We start from the raw sequence: 21,305 nt of genomic DNA, 5'->3' as shown, positions 1-21,305 counted from the left end.
AGAGCTGGGGAGCGCTTTTCTCTGCTCCCCACAGGCATGGTACATAAAGCACAGCACAGTCCTCTTCTCTTTCTTCTTCTTCATCCTCTGCCTCCCCTTCAATTTCATCCTCTTCCTCCTGACCCAGGCTTTTCAAATGGAGTGAGGTGGTTCCTTTTATTCTGCTCCTGGTGGCTCATCATGATTACCAGGAGTCACTCCCAGGTGTGGTGGAAGTCCACTTTAGGGCTCTGCAGCTTCCCCTGGCGGCCCCCATGGAACCAATCAGTGCTGCAATCAAACTCCAACTCCCAGCATGCCCTGCAGGAATCCGTGGTGCCACAGCCACCCAGAAGGGCTACCCTCTATTGTCCCAGGGAAGGCAGTGCCTCACAGATGCTCTCTCTCCTCTGGTCCTTCCATCCAGCTGGCGTCCTGGCCGGGTAATGGCTGAGGGCTGCCCGTCACATCACCCACTCAGTTCTACTAATGAATGGCACCTGGAGACTCTTTTCCGGACCCTTTTCATGTGTGGCGCCTAGCTGCCCACCTCCATTGAATTGCTGACTCACTGAATGTGCTTAAGAAGGCCTTGTTAGGTTTTGACCAGTCCATAGCAGTAGAGATAGCCAGCAGGATCTGATGTGTTTTCAAAGTGTGCCTTTAATTTTTTTGAGCATTTTGTTTTGGGTATATTAAAGGCGTACGGTCTTCTATTTGTGGTTTTGTTATACGCATTAAAAAGAATTAAGAAGTTACGGCACATTGTCTGGTGGAGAAGTAAAGTTTTGTTTTGTGGTGTATGGTGTCCTACAGGTGTGCCAGCTTATCGAACTCAACCCACCAGAAATCAGCTTCTATAACCTTAAAAATCCTTCAGCACACGGGGAAAAATAAGTCTGCTAACTTTAAGTTTTTTTTTCCCTACTGAGCAAAGGTATGTAGTTCACCAGGAACAGTACGGTAAAAGGGGGCATGTCCTGCTGTAAATATCATAACTTCGGTTACTGAAACCATAGACATATATAGGTAGACGCCACATTTACTGTGCTGCCCAGTCGACACGATATGTCAGTGCATCCGCCATATTGCGAGTGGCAAAAGTGCCATTTCAACTAATACAGGTAGACGTAGAAACCGGGTCTTCTGATGAAAAAACAATAACGTTTTAAACAGTATCGTGTACATACAACAGATTTTGGTGAATCGTTTAAATGCAATTATTTATATCCATTTATGCACTAATAATGGCAATTATTAAATAATAATAATTATCATTATTATTATTATTAAATAATTCCTCCCTATAAGTAACATTTCTCGGGCTGTCTTCTTCCATCTCTGAAACATTTCTAGACTTCGTCCTGTTCTTACACAACACAGTACTGAAGTATCGGTTAATGTCCGAGTCACCTCACGTATAGATTACTGTAACGCTATTCTATCTGTCATCCCACAAAAACGTATCCATCGCTTACAACTTCTTCAAGATTCTGCTGCCAGGATAATAACCTGCTGCTCTAAATCCACTGAACATATCACAGCGATTCTCTCTCAACTTCACTGGCGCCCTGTTCACTACAGAATACAATACTAAACACCGCTCTGAACATTTAAATACAATACTAAACACCGCTCTGAACATTTAAATACAATACTAAATACCGGCCTGAACATTTAAATACAATACTAAACACCGCTCAGAACATTTAAATACAATACTAAACACCGCTCAGAACATTTAAATACAATACTAAATACCGCCCTGAACATTTAAGGCTCCACACAACCTCGCTGATCTCCTACAGACTGGCACTCCTCTCGCTCACTCAGATCCTGTAATTTGAGAGTATTCAGTCTGGCAATACGGTGCAGCCTTAGTTTGTGGAAGAGAGACACAACTAAAGACATGAGCATGAAATGATGGTTGTCAATTTCAAACTGTGTTTCCTCAATGTGAACCAATCTCAGCCCGAACAAACCGATCGATCAAAGATACACTGACAGCTTGCCCTAATGTCGACTGTCGGATAACACGCTCAGCTACTTTGACCGCCTTGACTGGACCCTCCGAAGGAATCATCAAACCTCCTTTGTTTTCTAATGTGAGCAGGTGGTAGCTTTGATCATATGATGCCGGTATAGCATCTGTTACCAAACTAGCACGGCACACATCGCAGGACAGCTTTCTCCAAATCCCGTCTAAGGGCTACCTGACCTCCCACAGCTTCCTGAGGTGGATTTCTTTGGGAAACCTTCAAAGTTTGAGAAATGTTAACAGCTAACAACAATCTACATAGTTAGTGACTAAATACGTTTAGCCAAAACGTTGTATGGAGACTCACTTGAACACATAAATACATAGCTTTGCTAGTGTAGCCTGGTGTAGCTAAAGTAAAGATTATAAAACGGGATTTTCTAATGGCCAAATATAACCAAAACAATTGTTCAGCCTTACCTATGAAATATAATCCCCTGGGATCTGGTTTGGAGCGTACAGCGGTTTGCACAATCCCAAGCAGCACATGCGTGAGGCATCTTTATCCATTACTTCACTCCACAGCAGTGCCACTCGCAATATGGCGGCGACGTTGACATACAATGCAGCTGGTCATGCGGCTTCTAGTAATTCTATGTCTATGATTGAAACAGCAATTTATTTAAGAATTTTACAGTATAAAATTAGCAGCGATTTTTTTCAGTGTAACTGTAATGTATCAGTAAATGGTGTGTAGCATATTTTGAAGGTAGAAAAATAGCGATTTTACAGAACTTGGTTGTAAAAAATAGTAAAATGTATTGTTTAAGATATACAGGTAATTTCCAGTAGAACGTAAGATAACTTTCAGAAAAGGTATTTTACTTTCACCATTCGCAGTATTTTATTGTTAAATTTACTGACATTTTTTTACTGTGTGCGCTCGAGTGAATTCCAGCGACTTTGGTTCTTTGAGCGTCTCCCGGCTCCTGGTGATTTGCATGGCGGTTAGACTACACAGCTTGTTGGAAGGGTGCCTGTGGGCAATCTGATAAGAAAAGCTATTCTTTTTGTCGGTTGCACCATCTTGTAAAAATACAGAGCCGTGTCATTAAATATTTAAAGTTGCTTTCATACGGTATATAGGAGAAGCCCAGACTCTTCACCCATTTGTATGGGTTGCCTTGCCCAGCAGACACGGAGGCAGCATCCGGACATTTTCTCTTTTTATCTAAATCAGCTTTAACATAAGGAAATTGATAAAAGGCATAAACCGATTTTCACGGCTTACTCCAGATGTTCGAAGCCTATCATCTCTGCTGTTCGAAGCGTTTATCTGTGGATGTTTTCGAGGCTGTGGTTTTGACACGTTGCCATGATTAGACATTGATTCGTTTGTCGGCTGTCTGCTGAGGCGGTGCTCGGACAGGCCTACTTGTAACCCACTGTGCGCGCTTCATTCTTCTCCCACAGAGAAAGCCGCAACTTGTTGAAGTGACAGCCGGCTCGCACTTTCCTTTCTTTGACAACATCAAATGGAAATACTATACATTTATTTGTTTTGTTTTTAGTTATTTCTCCTTGTTGTGCTAGTGCACTGCAAATGTTAATGCTGAATACGTCCATCAGAAGTAACTGTTCAATGGACAGAAATCATCTTATCCCAATGTCTTTGTGTGTGAGTGTGTGTGTGTGTATCTGTCCAGTTGCTGTGTCTCTGTTTTCCAACAGATGGCACATCACAAACATTAGCACTGCTTTTATGAATCCTGTACCAAATGGATAGGACATAGACAAATGGATGGGCTCACCGCACTGCAAACATCAACGCTTAATACGTCCAACAGAGAGTAAGTGCTGGATGGACAGAAATCAGCGTATCCTCCTTAGTTAAAGGACAGGTGTCTATATGAGTGTGTCTGTCTGGTTGGTATGTCTCTGTTATATGCCATTTGATATGCATAAAAAGCAGTGCTAATATTTGTGATAGTACACGCATTACAAAATACATTCCAACAGATGGTGCACTTCTAACGTTAATGCTGAATACATCCCAACAGAAGGTAACTGTTCAACAGACAGATATCAACTTATCCACCTTAATAAAAGGACAAATGTCTGTGTGTGTGTATCTGTCCTGTTGCTGTGTTTCTGTTTTCCAACAGATGGTGCTTCACAAATGCACGGCTTTTATGTAATCCTGTACAAAATGGCATGTAACAGAGACATAGCAGCTGGACAGACACACTACACTGCAAACATCAATGTTTAATACGTCCAACAGAGAGTAACTGCTGGATGGTCAGAAATCAGCTTATTCTCCTTAGTTAAAGGACAGGTGTCTATATGAGTGTGTCTGTGTGGCTGTCTGGTTGGTATGTCTCTGTTATATGCCATTTGGTATTCATAAAAGCAGTGCTAATATTTGTGATGCACCAACTGTTAGAATGATAAATGCAATGCATTTTATTAGCACAAGCATTACAAAATACATTCCAACAGATGGTGCACTTCTAACGTTAATGTTGAATACGTCTCAACAGAAAGTAACTGTTCAACAGACAGATATCAACTTATCCATCTTAATAAAAAGACGCATCAACTTATCCACCTTAATAAAAGGACAAATGTATGTTTATGTGTTTCTGTCCAGTTGCTGTGTCTCTGTTTTCCAACAGATGGCACATCACAAACATTAGCACTGCTTTTATGAATCCTGTATCAAATTGATAGGACATAGACAAATGGATGGGCTCACCGCACTGCAAACATCAACGCTTAATACGTCCAACAGAGAGTAAGTGCTGGATGGACAGAAATCAGCGTAACCTCCTTAGTTAAAGGACAGGTGTCTATATGAGTGTGTCTGTCTGGTTGGTATGTTTCTGTTATATGCCATTTGGTATTCATAAAAGCAGTGCTAATATTTGTGATGCACCATCTGTTAGAATGATAAATGCAATGCATTTTATTAGCACAAGCATTACAAAATACATTCCAACAGATGGTGCACTTCTAACGTTAATGCTGAATATGTCCCAACAGAAAGTAACTGTTCAACAGACAGATATCAACTTATCCACCTTAATAAAAGGACAAATGTCTGTGTGTGTGTGTGTATCAGTCCTGTTGCTATGTTTCTGTTTTCCAACAGATGGTGCTTCACAAATGCACGGCTTTTATGTAATCCTGTACAAAATGGCATGTAACAGAGACATAGCAGCTGGACAGACACACTACACTGCAAACATCAATGTTTAATACGTCCAACAGAGAGTAACTGCTGGATGGTCAGAAATCAGCTTATCCACCTTAATGAAGGTATAGGATTTATAAAAGCAGTGCTAATGCTTGTGTTGCACCATCTGTTAGAATGATTAATGTAAAGCATTTTATTACTACACGCGTTACAAAATACATCCCAACAGATGGTGCAATGCAAATTTTATTACTGAATACGTCCATCAGAAGTAACTGTTCAACAGACAGAAATCATCTTATCCACCCTAATAAAAGGACAAATGTCTGTGTGTGTGTATCTGTCCTGCTGCTGTGTCTCAGTTTTCCAACAGATGGTTCATTACAAACATTAGCACTGCTTTTATGAATCCTGTACCAAATGGATAAAATAGACATAGCAACTGGATGGGCTCACCACACTGCAAACATCAACGCTTAGTACGTCCAACAGAGAGTAAGTGCTGGATGGACAGAAATCAGCTTGTCCTTCTTAGTTAAAGGACAGGTGTCTGGTTGCTATGTCTCCGTTATATGTCATTTGGTATGGGATTTATAAAAGCAGTGGTAATTTGTGTGATGTAACATCTGTTAGAATGAAACATGCAATGCATGTTATTACTACAAGCATTACAAAATGCATTCCAACAGATGTTAATACTGAATCCGTCCAGCAGAAAGTAACTGTTTGACAGCTGCTTCTCCACCTTAGTTAAAGACGTGTGTCTGTGTGAGTATCTGTGTGTCTGTCAGGCAGCTATGGACTGTGCAAAGCTTGCAGAGACGTCTCCAGGAAGATTCGAAGCTGGAATTGGTGTCAAAGATGCTTCTTTAAAGTACCAAATTAAGGATCTGAATACTTCTGAGTGAGAGATTTCAGCTTTTGATTTGTAATCATTTTACAAACTTTACTTTAAATCTTATTTTCACTTTATCACTATGGATTTGTTGAGTGTAGATTGCTGGGCACAAATGGCAAAATGATCAATTCAAAATGGAATCTTCAACACACAGAAAGTGAAGGGGTCTGAATTTTTTCGGAATCCACTGAATTTATTATGCGAAAGGGAAAACTAAACACAGTTTGAATTACATTCACATTTGTTGTGTTGACGGCTGGATGACAGTGGAGCCTAGTGTTTAAATTTGTCACCTCACAGTCCCAGGGAGTTGGGTTCCACCTTCAGTTCGCTCACCATCTTCAAAGGGTCTGCATGTTTTCCTAAGTGCTGACCAGCGGCTAAGTGGTTAAAATCGAAACCCCTAAATTATCTATTTGATCTCCACTTATGAATCTCTGGTTGACCCTCAGTGAATCAAAGCTATGGGTGGCTCATCTATTTGATGGGTGATGCAGTATTTGGGAAAGTAGTCAAAAAAGATGCATCTATTATATTAAAAATGTAATTAATTAAATTTTGGGTCGCGGGGGGGACTGTAATGAAAGCATCCAAATGTAAAGCAGAAATCAGCTTTGAATGTGTGTGCCAGTACATTTCAGAGTGTGGCCACTGTCACAGGCTGACTTACTCATATCAAGAGAATTTAAGGTGATCGATAAACTTAAGATATATACGTACGACTTGGGTTGTGGGTGGAGAGAAAAAAAAAAAAGAATCCTGGTAGGAAAGCACAAGAAGATATGGAGTGTGCCACCTCTGTAAAGGGTGTGCCCGAACCCAGGATTCTGGAGCTGTGAGGCAGCAGAGCCAAACCTTCCACCACCGTGCTCCTCCAGTTTAACAATGAGTGCTCCAAAATGTGACTGCCAGGATGACTGCCACTAAAGTGACCTGAACTTTTGAATGATGGCCAGGTGTTTGACCATACATTATTTTATTTATTTACTAGATGAAGCTCCACTGCTTTGCCCGGGTTTATTTGTATCATGGGTTAAGATAAGATAAGTTAAGTAAACTGTGGTCTGCAGCAGGGGTCACCATCTCCAGTCCTGGACGACCACTGTGGCTGCAGGTTTTCATTCATGGGACCCGCCACCGCCACTATATATATATATATATATATATATATATATATATATATATATATATATATATATATATATATATATATATATATATCTATATATATATATCTATATATATATATATATATGTATATATATATATATCTATATATATATATATATCTATATATATATTGTGGAGTATGACACAGACAGGCAGACACCAATAGTTCACCCAAAACATGTTTATTATACATTCTATTATTTACAAAGATGACACACACAACCCCAGTACAATACAATACAATACAATACAGTTTATTTTTGTATAGCCCAAAATCACACAGGAAGTGCCGCAATGGGCTTTAACAGTCCCTTCCTCTTGACAGCCCCCAGCCTTGACTCTCTGAGAAGACAAGGAAAAACTCCCAATAAAAACCTTGTAGGGAAAATGGAAGAAACCTCGGGAAAGGCAGTTCAAAGAGAGACCCCTTTCCAGGTAGGTTGGGCGTGCAGTGGGTGTCAAAGGTAGGGGGTCAATACAATACAATACACAGTAAATCCCTAAAGTCCAGGCCTTCCTTCACACTGCCTTCCTCAGGTCCGTCTCCACTCCTCTCCTCTCCTCCCGAGCTCCGTCCTCTTCCATCCGACTCCAGCCATCGAATGGAGGGAGGCGGCCCCTTTTATATCCACCCGGATGTGCTCCAGGTGCCTCCCAACGAGTGACTGCCGGCACTCCCCGGTGTTGCAGAACTGCCGACTGTGCACCTGGAAGCACTCCAGGTGTCCCTGGTCTTCTTCCCCCAGCACTTCCAGTTGTGGCAGAAATACTGAGGACCAGGGCTCTCCAGGCATCAGGGCGCCCCCTGGTGGTGACCATGGGCCCCTATAGGGTTGAGCTTCTAAGCTCTGTTCCCGTGGTCCCCAAAGCCACCAGGGTCCAGTGGTAGTGGTAGTAAAACACAACACAGGACCGGAAAAAAAGTTGGGGAACCACCCCATATACAGTATTGTGTACACTGCAAGCACAAAATATTAGCTCCAGAGAACTGTCTAGGTCAGCATCCAAACAAGGACAAGATAGACGGGGAAGATGCTGGGCTTTTGTAGTTGCAGGGGAGGAAGAGGCGGGTCCATGAAGGTTCAAGCCAAAAGTGAGGTCAGAAGGAGGCGTGGCTCGGAAGGAAGTACAGGAACTGGAGGAGCTGTATGTGGGTTTCTGTTCAGGTGATCTGCAGAAGAGGAAGAAAAAAGGTTACTTCACTTCGTTAATCCCTACCCTCGGTCAAGCCCTTAGCCTGCCTCCTAAGCGTATGTGTGTGACAAATATATATACTGTATATACCAGTAACGGCATACTGCACGATAACGTGTAGTGAATCCACTTGACTTGAGCATTCCTAGTTTTCATCCTCTTTCTGTCTTCGTTTACCATTCGTTTGCTCAGAGGTTGATGCGCCTGCTGCTTCCTGAGCGGCTCTTCTTTTCTTCACCCTTGCGGCCAGCTGCTTCTCTTCTTTCGTCCACATCTTTTCACGTTAAAACTGATTAAGTTAGTTTTTGTGTTGCAATTACTTAGTACGTTTTCTTTAATTTTTCACTTAAGCTGGCACTTAAGTCTTCAATCTGCCTCAAGAATGATTAGCGAAGGTGGTAGGGAATGAGAACGGCGTCCATATGCATGCGCCGCATGGCGCCTGCTGCGCTGCCGAGTTGATTCTACAATAAAATAAAATAAAAAGAGTAATAAAAATCATCACCCCGAAAGTGGATAGTAGAGGTCACGTAGTATATGTGAGATAAAATTTCAGGTCAATAAGTGAAATGGTTTGCGAGCTACAGGTGATTTAAAATCCTGGACAGACAAACGAACAGCCACAGTAGAGTATTATATAGGAAGATAATCTCTTGAAAGACCTCTTGCTCTGATCGCAGTATCCTCTGCTGGTCAACCAGATTAACTCCACAAAATATTCATATAATGCTGGCTGAAATCAAGTGTCCCATCTCTCATCTCCACTACCTCTCTATCTATGTGTCTGCTCTCGTGAGTTGAGAATTTGTTTCTTTTGTGCATGGCCACTTTCCATAATTGTGGTAACTCCTTGCTGGGATGGAACCATGAATGCTACTTCTTTGTATTTTCTGGTTTAGTGTGGTTTCATGAGTAATATTTAACCAGACATTGATAAATGGGATTGCTTGTTGAATAAATAAATCCATGGATCTCAAAGAACATCTACAGTGGCGTCTCAGCGGGGGATCTTGGGTTCTCAGACACAACTGCAGGTCACTGTATATTTTACCGGACACCACATCAGTGCTGGTATTCAATAAAGATATAAGGATGATTTAAAGTTGATTCATTTCATATTTTTTAAAGTTAGTACAAATCACAAAGCTGTATTGGCGTCTGTACAGCCTCAATGGTAATAAAGCCAAACTGCAAGGGCAATTAGAGAACAAAGATCAGGAGTCATGAGTCCTAAAGCATTTGTTGGTAATCTAAATGCTGACCAAAAGTTGTGGTCAGAAAAACAGAAACAGAATTGAAAAACTAAAAGAACCTCATGAAAAACGCTTAGAAAGCACTAAGTAAAATATCCCGTTAACAAATCCCGTAACCATAGCACTTGCAATTCAGAACAGGTCATCCACCTGATGCTAAGCATGTGCAGGCCTGGCCAGTACTTGGATGGGAGACCCCAACTCTGGTCCTGGAGGGCCACAGTGGCAGCAGGTTTTCATTCTAATCCTTTTCTTAATTAGTGACCTGTTTTTGCTGTTAATTATCTTCTTTTGCATTCATTTTAATTGACTTGCTCTTGAATACTCAGACCCATTAATTGTTTATTGTTCCTTAATTAGCAGCCAAACAATAATGAGATACAAAATGAGCCCAAACAGGACCAGCAAACTGTGTTCAACCTGGAAATACTTCGGCTCTTCCGGCCACATGGTCTGCCAGTACTTCCGGGTGGGACCGATAATTGATGTCCCCCAGTTCACCCACAGCAACCCTTGGCAACACCCACGCCACCCAACAGGGCTGAGATTAAGAACCCCAAGTCCCATGGTGCCCTGTGGGAATCTGGGGCACCACTGTAAAGCAGGGAAGCTGCCCTCTAACACGCGGGTGTCGAAATCCAGGCCTGGAGGGCCGCAGCGGCTGTAGGTTTTCATTCTAACCCTTTTCCTAATCAGTGACCCGTTTTCACTGCTAATTCACTTTTTCCCTTCGTTTTAATATCCCTGGTTTTAAGGATCTGTGGTGAGCTGGCACCCTGCCCAGGATTTGTTCCTGCCTTGCACCCTGTGTTGGCTGGGATTGGCTCCAGCAGACCCACGTGACCCTGTGTTAGGATATAGCGGGTTGGATAATGGATGGATGTTATTAAGGATTCAGTCCTCTGAGTTGATTTGTTTCCTCATTAAATGGCAGCCAAACAGAGATGTGAAACGAGCCAACAGATGACCAGCTTAACCTGTGGCTTCAGACTCCAACCAGTTTCTTAATGAGAAGCTGAAGCTTATTTAACTCCATGGCTTGTTGCTGCTCTCATTCTGCCACAGCGGACATTTCCAAAACTGATGATTTTCTGTTTTTTTCTAAGAACACGGTCAAGATGTTTTGACGACCTGAGAGATCAGCCTCACTGAGACCTTCACCTTTCTTTATTTTCAGATATTGTGTGATGGGCACAGGTGAGCTGCTCATAATAATAATAATAATAATAATAATAATACATTTCATTTATACAAGGCGCCTTTCAGAGAACTCAAGGACACCGAACAAACAATAAATAAATAAAAAAACACAATTATAAACAACTTAAAACATCAGAAAATCTAAAAATTAAAACCAAACAAAACCACTATAATTAGAAGGAAGAAGAAGAAGCCATTTTAAACAAATGTGTTTTAAGTTTACATTTGAAAGATGAATATGATTTGATATTTCGGAGATCCGCAGGTAATGAGTTCCAGTGCTTGGGAGCAGAACGGCTGAAAGCTCTGCTCCCCATGGTGGTTAGATGGGCGGGAGGAACGGTCAGATGGGTGGAGGAAGAGGATCTAAGGTTACGGGATGGAATGGCAACATGTAGAAGGTCAGACAGATATGGAGGTGCGAGGTTATGGATGGCCTTAAAAGTTAGTAGCAGAATCTTAAAATCAATACGAAACAGCAATGAAGCTGCTGCAAGACCGGAGTAATATGGTGAAAAGATGGGATTCCAGTGATGATACGTGCTGCAGAATTCTGAACTAACTGAAGCTTGTGAAGAGATTTATTAGGGAGACCAAAGAGGAGTGAATTGCAGTAGTCCAGCAGAGAAGTGACAAGACTATGAACAAGAATGGCAGTAGTATGAGGAGTGAGGGAGGGACGAATGCGATTAATATTACGTAAGTGGAAGTAAGCAGACCGGGTGATGTTATTAATGTGACATTGGAAAGATAGAGTACTGTCGAGGATGACACCCAGACTCTTGACCTGAGATGATGGGGAGTTATCAATAATAAAAGCAAGATTATTGGTTTTGGATAATGATGATTTTGAACCAATGAGGAGAACCTCAGTTTTGTCACTGTTTAATTTAAGAAAATTTGAAGAGAACCAGGATTTAATTTCAGAAATGCAGTCAATAAGTGAGGGAGGTGGAAAAGAGGAGGTGGGTTTACCAGCAAGGTAGAGCTGGGTGTCATCAGCATAACAGTGAAAAGTAATGTTATATTTGCGAAAAATATTGCCAAGGGGAAGAAGGTAAATAATAAAAAGAAGAGGCCCCAGGACAGAGCCTTGGGGCACACCAGAAGTAACCGCGGTGGGTTGGCATGTGAAAGTTTTAAGCTGTATGAACTGAGTGCGGCCTGACAGGTAAGATCTAAACCAGTCAAGTGGAGTGTGAGTAATGCCAATCAAAGATAATCTATTAAGGAGAGTGGTATGACAAATAGTATCAAAGGCCGCACTCAGATCAAGAAGGATGAGAATAATGATTAGACCAGATGTCAGCAATATGGCAAAAGAAATACCATCAAAACCACTAGTCTAGCAAAATCAATATTCTAGTTACTGGCGAGCAGCGGCGACCAGTCCCTCCAGCGTTCACTCAACCGGAATGCTCATGTGGCTGCTTGTTTTGTGTCTCATTATTGTTTGGCTACTCATTAAGCAAAAAGAGACAATTAAGGGGCCTGAATCACGTTAATTAAAAGAAGTAATAAGCAGCAAAAACTGGTCACTAATTAAGAAGAGGGTTAGAATGAAAACCTGCAGCCACTGTGGCCCTCCAGGACTGGAGTTTGACACCCCCGCTCTAACATCTTGGGGGAGGCAGTCTCCTAAAAAAAGCTGCCTTACCCCATCCTTCCACATCCTGGGCATCCCTGCCGGGTTGAGCTGCCGGCCATCACTTTGTATTCCTAGTGTTATTATCAAATGGACTTGAATAAATGTTAACATCAAGTAGTCTCGCATAGCCAGACGTGATTCTTAAATGAGATACACATCTGGGTGCAACTTCTTTAAAAGTTTGTAATTTGAAATCTGATGGGGCTCCGCCCACAGGGTTTCTTCCTAAAACCCTGCCCCCGATTTCCTCCAGTTCACACGCTTTACAAATTCAGGATTATACTGTCTACTTAGATTTCTACCTACTGTATGTTGAGAGGGATTATACCTCCCCTGGACCACAAGAGGTCAGCTGCCCTGGTCTGTATGGGGGCCACGGGACCCCAGCATGGAAGTTCAACCCTATTGGGGCCCGTGGCCACCGGGAGGGGGGCGCTCAGACGATTGGAGAGCCCTGGACGTCAGCACTTTCGCCACAACTGGAAGTGCTGCCGGAAGGAATTCCAGGGACACCCGGAGTGCTTCCGGGTGCTCATGCGGTACTTCTGCCACATAAGGTAGTGCAGCCAGAAGACCCTCACGGAGCACATGGAGCACATCCGGGAGGCTATGAAAGAAGCCACCTCCCTCGAGTAGGAGAGCTGGAGTCAGGAGGAAGAAGGCAAAACGAAGGTGTTTGGTGCATGGGCACTGTGTTGTGTGTTGGACTTTCTAATTAAACGTGTGTGTTCTGGAACATTCTGTGTCCGACTGTTTGTGTCCAGGCAGAACTACCACAATGTGTTAAAAAATGCATAACAATGGAAAGATGGGGAGAGACAAAAAGAAACTGAACAGAGGAATTGACACTGAGTGAAAATAGAAAGAACGATTGCTGTTATCAAATCAAGAGCTCAGCAGCAGAAGGAAACTGACGCTTAATGATTCATTTGTACCTTGTAGTGAGTGCGGCCACAGAAGAGACAGACAGACCACACAATGTCACGATCGGGGCTCCTATTTGCTTCTTGTGTATTTTGTGTAACCATCGTCGGGTTGCTTGTTTGACCAAACACAGAGCAGGCTCCACTTCACTTGATTCTAAGGCTTCAATTCTATGCAATTGATCTGTGTGTCCTTGCATTATGGGGCATCACAAAGTGGCAGTCTGACAAAAACCTCCATAATGAAGTAATAATAAGATGTGATTGGTCTGATATAAATGGTGGGATTAAATCCATCCATCCATCCATTTTCTAACCCGCTGAATCCAAATACAGGGTCACGGGGGTCTGCTGGAGCCAATCCCAGCCAACACAGGGCACAAGGCGGGAACCAATCCTGGGCAGGGTGCCAACCCACCGCAGGACACACACAATCACACCCACACACCAAGCACACACTAGGGCCAATTTAGAATCGCCAATCCACCTAACCTGCATGTCATTGGATTGTGGGAGGAAACCGGAGTGCCCGGAGGAAACCCACTCAGACACGGGGAGAACATGCAAACTCCACGCAGGGAGGACCCGGGAAGTGAACCCGGGTCTCCTAACTGCGAGGCAGCAGCGCCACCACTGCGCCACCGTGCCGCCCGGGATTAAATAGTAATAATAATAATTCTTTGCATTTATATAGAGCTTTTCTCACTACTCAAAGCGCTCAGCAATTGCAGGTTAAGGGCCTTGCTCAAGGGCCCGACAGAGCAGAGTCCCTTTGGGCATTTATGGGAACCTTCCGATTGGCAGTGCAGATCCCTAGCCTCAGAGCCACCACTCCGCCCAGTCTGCTTATTGACCCCACAATTTCTGTAGCTGGGCAAGTGAAGGGAAATCATACTTCATTTTTTGATAAATTGTTCACCTAAATGCAGTGGCCACTAACATTTTCCTGGAAGTGTTTGCCCCCAACCCCCAGGTTGTTAGGAAGTATGGGAACCACCAAGGTGGCATTGGGAAAGGTTTTCTGTGCATAGTCAGCAGAGGAAAGAGAGAAATATTGGTAGCAGTGTCGTGCACACCGCCCTTGGGAGTGCCCCCGTGGGGTGTAATGGGGGCGGAGAAGGGCGTGACACAGTCTGCAACTGCCTTTATCTCTTGTGCCATAGTGCAGAAAATGACAATCTGGGTGAACTGTCATGTCACTTGTGATCTTTTATTGAAAGCCCCGCCCCTTCAGGTCCTTCCTCTACTTAAGTAGAAAGAAAACTGGAAGTCGGTGTTCATTCTGGACCCTGGTCTCTAAACAGGATGGATCTCTCCTTGAGATAATCCTTTGAAAGCCGCACTGGGCCATTTATCCTTTCATTATTTCTTTGTTTTGCCTTTATATGCTGAAGTTTTGCTCTGAATTAGATGGGGTTGCCAGGCTGCTACCCCAGCACTTTGGCAGTGTCAGTGTTTTTGCATTACAGCAGTGAAGGTCTTGCACATGGCTGTGTGTAAGTAGAGGATGCTGCAGGCGGTATGCCACATATGAGTGCTTTATCATTTAGTAGGGTTTCAATTTGAGGCACCCCATAACAGAGACTGCAGACAAGGTGGATGTAAGATTGACTTACGTAGTACTGTCGCAAAAAACAGACATACGAGTCATAAAAAGGTTTGGGGCAGCCACCCATATAATTGATTTCCTGCCTGCAGAGTCGAGCAAATGAATACCTCACTGATGTGCACAAAACCAAGTCCGAAACATGACTGAGGGAATAGGGAAAAGGTGGAGGCTTTTAAAGGGGAAGACAGGAAGTGAAGTCAAAGGGGTCGGGCTCACGAAGGTCTTCTGCCATTGGTGCGAGCCCGGATGTGACATCACAGGGGCTGGAGCGGGCAAGGTCTCCTTCCATTGGCTCGGTCCTGGAAGTGACGTCAAGAGGACCAGGTGGAATCTCCCGTGAATGGTCTGCAGGCAAGGGAGAAAAAGAGTCAGTGCACTCCGCCACATCCCGGCATGTCTCGGAGCTGTCCTTACTCAAGCCCTTTAGCTGCTTCCCATGCGCACGTGTGTGACAGTACATAGGGCCGGTTTATACTTCACACTCAGACCGTGGCTGCCACGCATTCCCAGCGCTGTTTTAACGTGGCCTCTGAGCATGTCATCAGAAATTAACGTAACACGTGTGCGAGTTGCAGTACCAGGAAAACTGAATGGTGTGTGTGTTCAAATTTTGGTACATGACGTCAGCATCGTTGTTTACTATAAACATGTGATGTCAAGTAGCACTGCAGCTCCAATAGGATCAATCTGAGTGCATTGGTGTTTGATGAATGGTTCGATGTCGTGAAGCGAATCAACAAACTGAAGTGATGACATGTGAATGTGCTTTTCTGCATCCATTTTTCACATAGGCAATACAATCCAATCCAATACAAGCGTTGCATATTCCTCATTAAAATAATGAGATACATTTAGAGGCCTCACATACTATCTGTATTGCTGATGCCATTTTTGTTTTGCACCTTAACAGAATGCAAATAATTTTATTTCTACATCTTTGTCCCTCAATTCACAACACAGGGAAACCGGACATTGTTTTCTCACCGTGCTGTTGTCTCGCAGTGGCACTTAGTGGAATCCTCGAGGTTTACCTAAAGTACGCGCACAAGTATAGATTCTACCCTACTTGCATAGCAGCAGCTTTCAGAAGCACATGTATCATGTAGTGTTAAGTATATCCCCGGCCTTAGGAAAGCCAGGTGGTACCCTAAGTCTTTCCTTCCTGACTCTCACCTTGCTAATAGTGTAAAGCCAGAGAGAGGGAGTACCATGGATGCCATCACCTCATGGCCACCAGTGGACACACTGTCCTGGATGGGAACATAGGGGACCATGTTGCCTTTCGGATACAGCAGACAGATGAAAAACTGTCATGAAGACCAGCCCCTTTAGGGCAGTTGAAGGCTAGCAGCTGCCCCTGACCCCAGGGGTGATTCTGCGTGCTTGACCAGAGGTGAACAATGAGATTTTAAAATGACCTCCCAGCCATGGGCAACTTGGGTTCAGATTCAGTAGAACAGCAGGCAAACACTTAAGTGGTGAAATAGAGGCCAGGGTTGCAGGAGTAGTGAAGGTGAGATGGGAGATAAGAAAAAGGAGTACTTTGTTGGGGTGCTTGTGGTGGGTCCTTTAGAGTTAGGCCCAGAGAGGTGGCACATTTCTTTACCTCTTTTATACTTTGCGTTCTCCTTTTCTGCATCCTATTACATATATAAATGTCATGGAGGGAGGGCAGGCATCCCAGCAAGAAAGCCATAATGGATGGACCCAAGCGGACATAGGTGCTTGGAGCAGTTTGTTCCCCCACACAGCAGGTGGCAGTGTTCCTCAGGACATTCCTTTAAAAAACAACTCAAAACTCATCTGTTCAGGAAGGATTTTAGCTCTACTTGACTTTACTACCCTTCTCTCAGTTTACCTCTCTGTCAAGATGCTCATGTATCCTGTGTGTGTGTGTGTGTGTGTGTGCTAGACCATCAATTATGTTGTCTGTTAGGCTTTCTCTGAATTTACTGTCTTAATCTTCTTTATTTATTTATTTGGTTTATACTATGCTATATACTGTATATCCTGCCGTTCTTTCTTATATTCTGTAAGTGCCTTGAGCATGGGAAAGGCGCAATATAAATAAAATGTATTATTATTATTATAAGCTCTCTCCCAAACAGAGGCACGAGATAGTGGTGATAATAAGCTCGGTGGAAGGGGTTATCAGAACCCAGCCGGGCCACACTTCGTTTGTAACCCACAATATCATCACGGAGCCGGGAGAGGTAATGTGAGAGTGTGGTGGAGGCCAGTCACGGTCCCTGGTCCAGCCCAATCGTCTTAATTCCTAAACCGGACGGGACTGGGGGCTTTTGTAAAGACTTCTCCCAGCTTAACCACATTTCCTGTTTCGATGCCTATCCCATGCCATGGGTGGACGACCTGCTACAGCACCTGGGTGATGCTTGCTACCTCTCCACCCTTGACATGACGAAGGGATACTGGCAAATCCCCTTGACCGAGACAGTGAAGGACGAGACCGCGTTTAGTACCTGTAGTGGCCACTGGCAGTGACATGTTCTTCCCTTTGGGTTGCACGGGGTTCCAGCAACTGTCCAAAGTCTGGTGGACTGACTGCTCCAGCCCATAGCAACTACAGTGCTGCCTATCTTGACGATGTCAACATATTTTCCAGCACCTGGGAAGAACATCTACTACACGTGCGAGACATCCTCAGTGCCATACACAAAGCCAGGTTCTGGTTCAATCCCCAAAAGTGTCATTTTGGATTGACTGAGGCTAAGTATCTGGGCTATGTGGGGACATATCAAACCACAGTGGTCCAAAATAGCCGCCATTTGTGACTGGCCCTGGCCACAAACAAAGAGACAAGTGCAGTCTTTCTTAGGCTTAGCAGGGTACTACAGCCAGTTTGTGCCCCGCTTCTCTGAGCGAGCTGCACCTCTAACCGATTTGACAAAGAAGAAGGCCCCTAATTCGGTGGTATGGAATCTCAAGGCCGAGGCTGCATTTAGTGACTTAAAATAATCCCTGACTTCTGCTCCGATATTAAAATCACCTAACTACTCTTGTCATTTTATTTTCCAGACCGACACCTCAGATACCGGCATGGGTGACGTGTTGAGCCAAGTCGTCGAAGGAGCTGAACACCCCATTATGTATCTCAGCCGGAAACTGTTGGACTGGGAGAGGAGATATGCCACAATTATAATTATAATAAATATTATATTATAATAAAAAAATCTTGGGTCGAGACGTTATTTTCTCAGAGACACTTTAACGTCCCGCAAGACAAGGAAGTGAGACAAAAGGACAGCTGCTGTACAGGCTTTTAAATGTTCAATGCGCTGCACAACATGCAGATCACACAGCACGGCACAAGCAGCAACAGCAAGCCAGCAGATCGAGCATAGAGGAGGTAAAAAAATGTATTTGTTTCCCATTGTATCACTGTTTAAGAGGGGGTTTCGGAGGAGCAACCGCATCTCCTTAGCGTGCGTTCAGCCCCCCTCTTCACACTCATTCACTATAGCTTTATTACTGGCAAATGTCAAGAAATAAAAAATGAATTAAATGAAAATAATCTCTTTAAATTGTATATCCAGTTAACCAAACCTGGGGTTGGGCAAGCGAAGTGAGCGGGGGCAGAGCCCCCTAGTATATACTGTCACACACGTGCGAGTAGGAGGCAGCTAAAGGGTCTGAGTAAGTGTAATAAAACATCTGACCAGGGGGCGGCGGAGTGCACTGACTGTCTTTCTCAGTTCCCTACAGACTTTTCTCAGGAAATCCTGCAAGGTTCCGGCGCCTCAGATGACGTCACTTCCGAAGCTGGCCCCTTTGATGACGTCACTTCTGAAGCCGGCCCCCTTGATGACATCACTGCTGAAGCCGGCCCCTTTGATGACATCACTTCCGAAGCTGGCCCCTTTGATGATGTCACTGCCCAAGCTGGCCCCTTTGATGACGTCACTTCCGAAGCTGGCCCCTTTGATGACATCACTGCCGAAGCCGGCCCCTTTGATGACATCATTTCCTCTCCAGACCTTTAAAGCCTCCATCTTGGGCTACTATAGCCAGTACTGTTGTGGACTCTGTTCTATGCACACCGTGCTTCAAAAACATAAACTTTTGCAGCTGGGAAAAACAATATATGGGTGGCTGCCCCAAACCTTTATGATGTCTTTGGCGTATTTTTAGCACAGTACACATATATATACAGTATATACATTGTCAGAGACGGCTGGGGGGGCAACCGCCCTGGTTGCTTTGGGGACCACAGGTAGGGAGCTTGGAAGCTCAACCCTGTAGGGGCCCGTGGTCACCGCCAGGGGGCGCCCCTGTGCCTTTGGAGCCCTGGACCGCAGCACTTCTGCCACACCCAGAAGTGCTGGGGGGAAGAGGAGCAGGGACACCCGGAGTGCTTTGGGATATACAGCCGGCAGTTCTGCCACACTGGGGCGTGTCGGTGGGAGATTGCCAGGAGACACCTGGAGCACATCTGGGTGTGGATAAAAGGGGCCACCTCCCTTCATACAAGGCTGGAGTCGGGTGAGGAGTGGACGAAGCAGGAGAAGAGAGAGTGGAGGCGGCCTGAAGAGAAAGGCAGATAGTGTGAGAGGCCTGGACCTTTGAGGAAGTCTTGGGGTTTGTGGTGCACTTTGAACTTTGTAAATACTGTAAAATAAACGTGTGGTGGTGAATTTGCCATGTCTTCCTGTCTGTGTCCGGGGCTTAGTCCAACATATATATATATATATATATATATATGTATATATATATTGTGGTCCCCGGCCGGGGCTGGAGCCTGGCCGGGATGCCCAGGAGGACCGGAGGAGGGCTTGTGCCTCCTCCAGGCTGTGAGGGGGCGTCCGTCCTGGTTATAGAGGGGGCCTCGGGTAAAAGGCTTGGAAGCCCAGCCCTGTAGGGACCCGTGGCCACCGCCAGGCGGCCCCCCGGTGCCGGAATATCCCTGGAGCCCACCACTTCCGCCACACCAGGAAGTGCTGAGGGGAAGACGACAGGGGACACCCGGATGGCTTCCGGGTGCGCAGCCGGCACTTCCGCCACACTGGGGTGTGGCCATGACTGATTGCCGGGAAGCAGCTGGAGCCCATCCGGGTTCCCATATAAGGGGCTGTCTCCCTCCAGTCAGCAGTGGATGTCGGGTGGAAGAGGACAGAGCTGGAGAGAGGACGGGAGGTGGCCAGGAGAAAGGCATTGGACTTGTGTGGCCTGGACAGTTGGGGGAACGGTGCAGAGGCACTGGGGATGCACGTGAGCACAATTTGTAAATATTATTGTAAATAAACAGTCTGTGGTGGAACTATGTTGTCCGTCTGCCTGTGTCCGGGTCCCAGTTCACAGTATATATATAAATATATATATATATAATTAATAAAGGTGCTGTTTATAGTTTAGTTTGCCTCTGATGTGTTTTTTTTCTGAATCTGAAAGAGGTATTCAATGCTGCTGATTTCACAAGAAGCCCTAGATGAGCTCCTATGTATTAAACTAGAAGTTTCAAGCATTTGTAGTTTATAGTGTATGTTCCTTATTTCAGAAACAAGCAAACATTAATACTGAAAACCACAACTTTAAAAATTGTGTAATCACTGAATTTCCAGTACATGTAAGCCTGGGGAGATTCAGTCATGCCCAGTCACCAAGTGCCAGGCTCAGCCCTCTTCATATACCACAGATAAGAGACTGACAGCTGACTTCCTTTGTGGCAGGAAGTCTCTTGAAGATGACCCAATGTCTGGCTGACCTTCACCCCAACGACAGAAGATAATGCTGCCACAGTGAAGTGAGCTGTAATTGAGAACCAAAGGATGACAATGCATGATTGTTCACGAAGAAGTAAGCCTGAGCACAATGAAGAGGACTGTAATGGAGAGTCAGACATTGACAGTAATGAAGAAGTAAGCCTGAGCAAGGTCTGTCCACAATGGGTGCCCAGAATTTCAACTTCTGAAATGAACCATCCCTGTATCCATTGTTCCAAGGTGAATCTTGAGGTAATAGAATGTGAATTTCATTTCATACATGAGGAGGAAATGTGGGTCCCAGTCTATGCGGCAAGGAAAGCTGTTGTCCATCCCTCTTCTGCTTCACAACATTTCCCTCAGGTCTGCTCTGTGAAACTGTGAATTCAAAGAAATGCCCAGCGTGGCTACCTCCTGTTCCCTAATCTGAAAGGCTAGCTCTTTATGACAATGATAAAGATTACAAGTCAGCTACCAAAGAATGGTTGAACAAGGGTAAGTCAGTCATTATCCACACTTTTGTGATTGTTTTGTTTG

General features: G+C 44.4%; 1 long non-coding RNA gene across 1 annotated transcript in view; it reads left to right on the top strand.

The window, feature by feature from the left end:
* Window positions 1–18,153, top strand: part of LOC120531856 — a 123,375-nt gene extending 105,222 nt beyond the window's left edge. The window contains exon 5 of the long non-coding RNA XR_005634175.1: window positions 18,088–18,153. This is a non-coding gene — a long non-coding RNA (uncharacterized LOC120531856). The remainder of the gene's footprint in view (window positions 1–18,087) is intronic.
* Window positions 18,154–21,305: the final 3,152 nt, after the last annotated feature.

This window comes from Polypterus senegalus, chromosome 6, assembly GCF_016835505.1.
Source record: "Polypterus senegalus isolate Bchr_013 chromosome 6, ASM1683550v1, whole genome shotgun sequence".
Taxonomy (NCBI): Eukaryota; Metazoa; Chordata; class Cladistia; order Polypteriformes; family Polypteridae; genus Polypterus; species Polypterus senegalus.
Note: the sequence above shows the minus strand (reverse complement) of the source record. Positions and strands in the feature narration are given on the sequence as shown.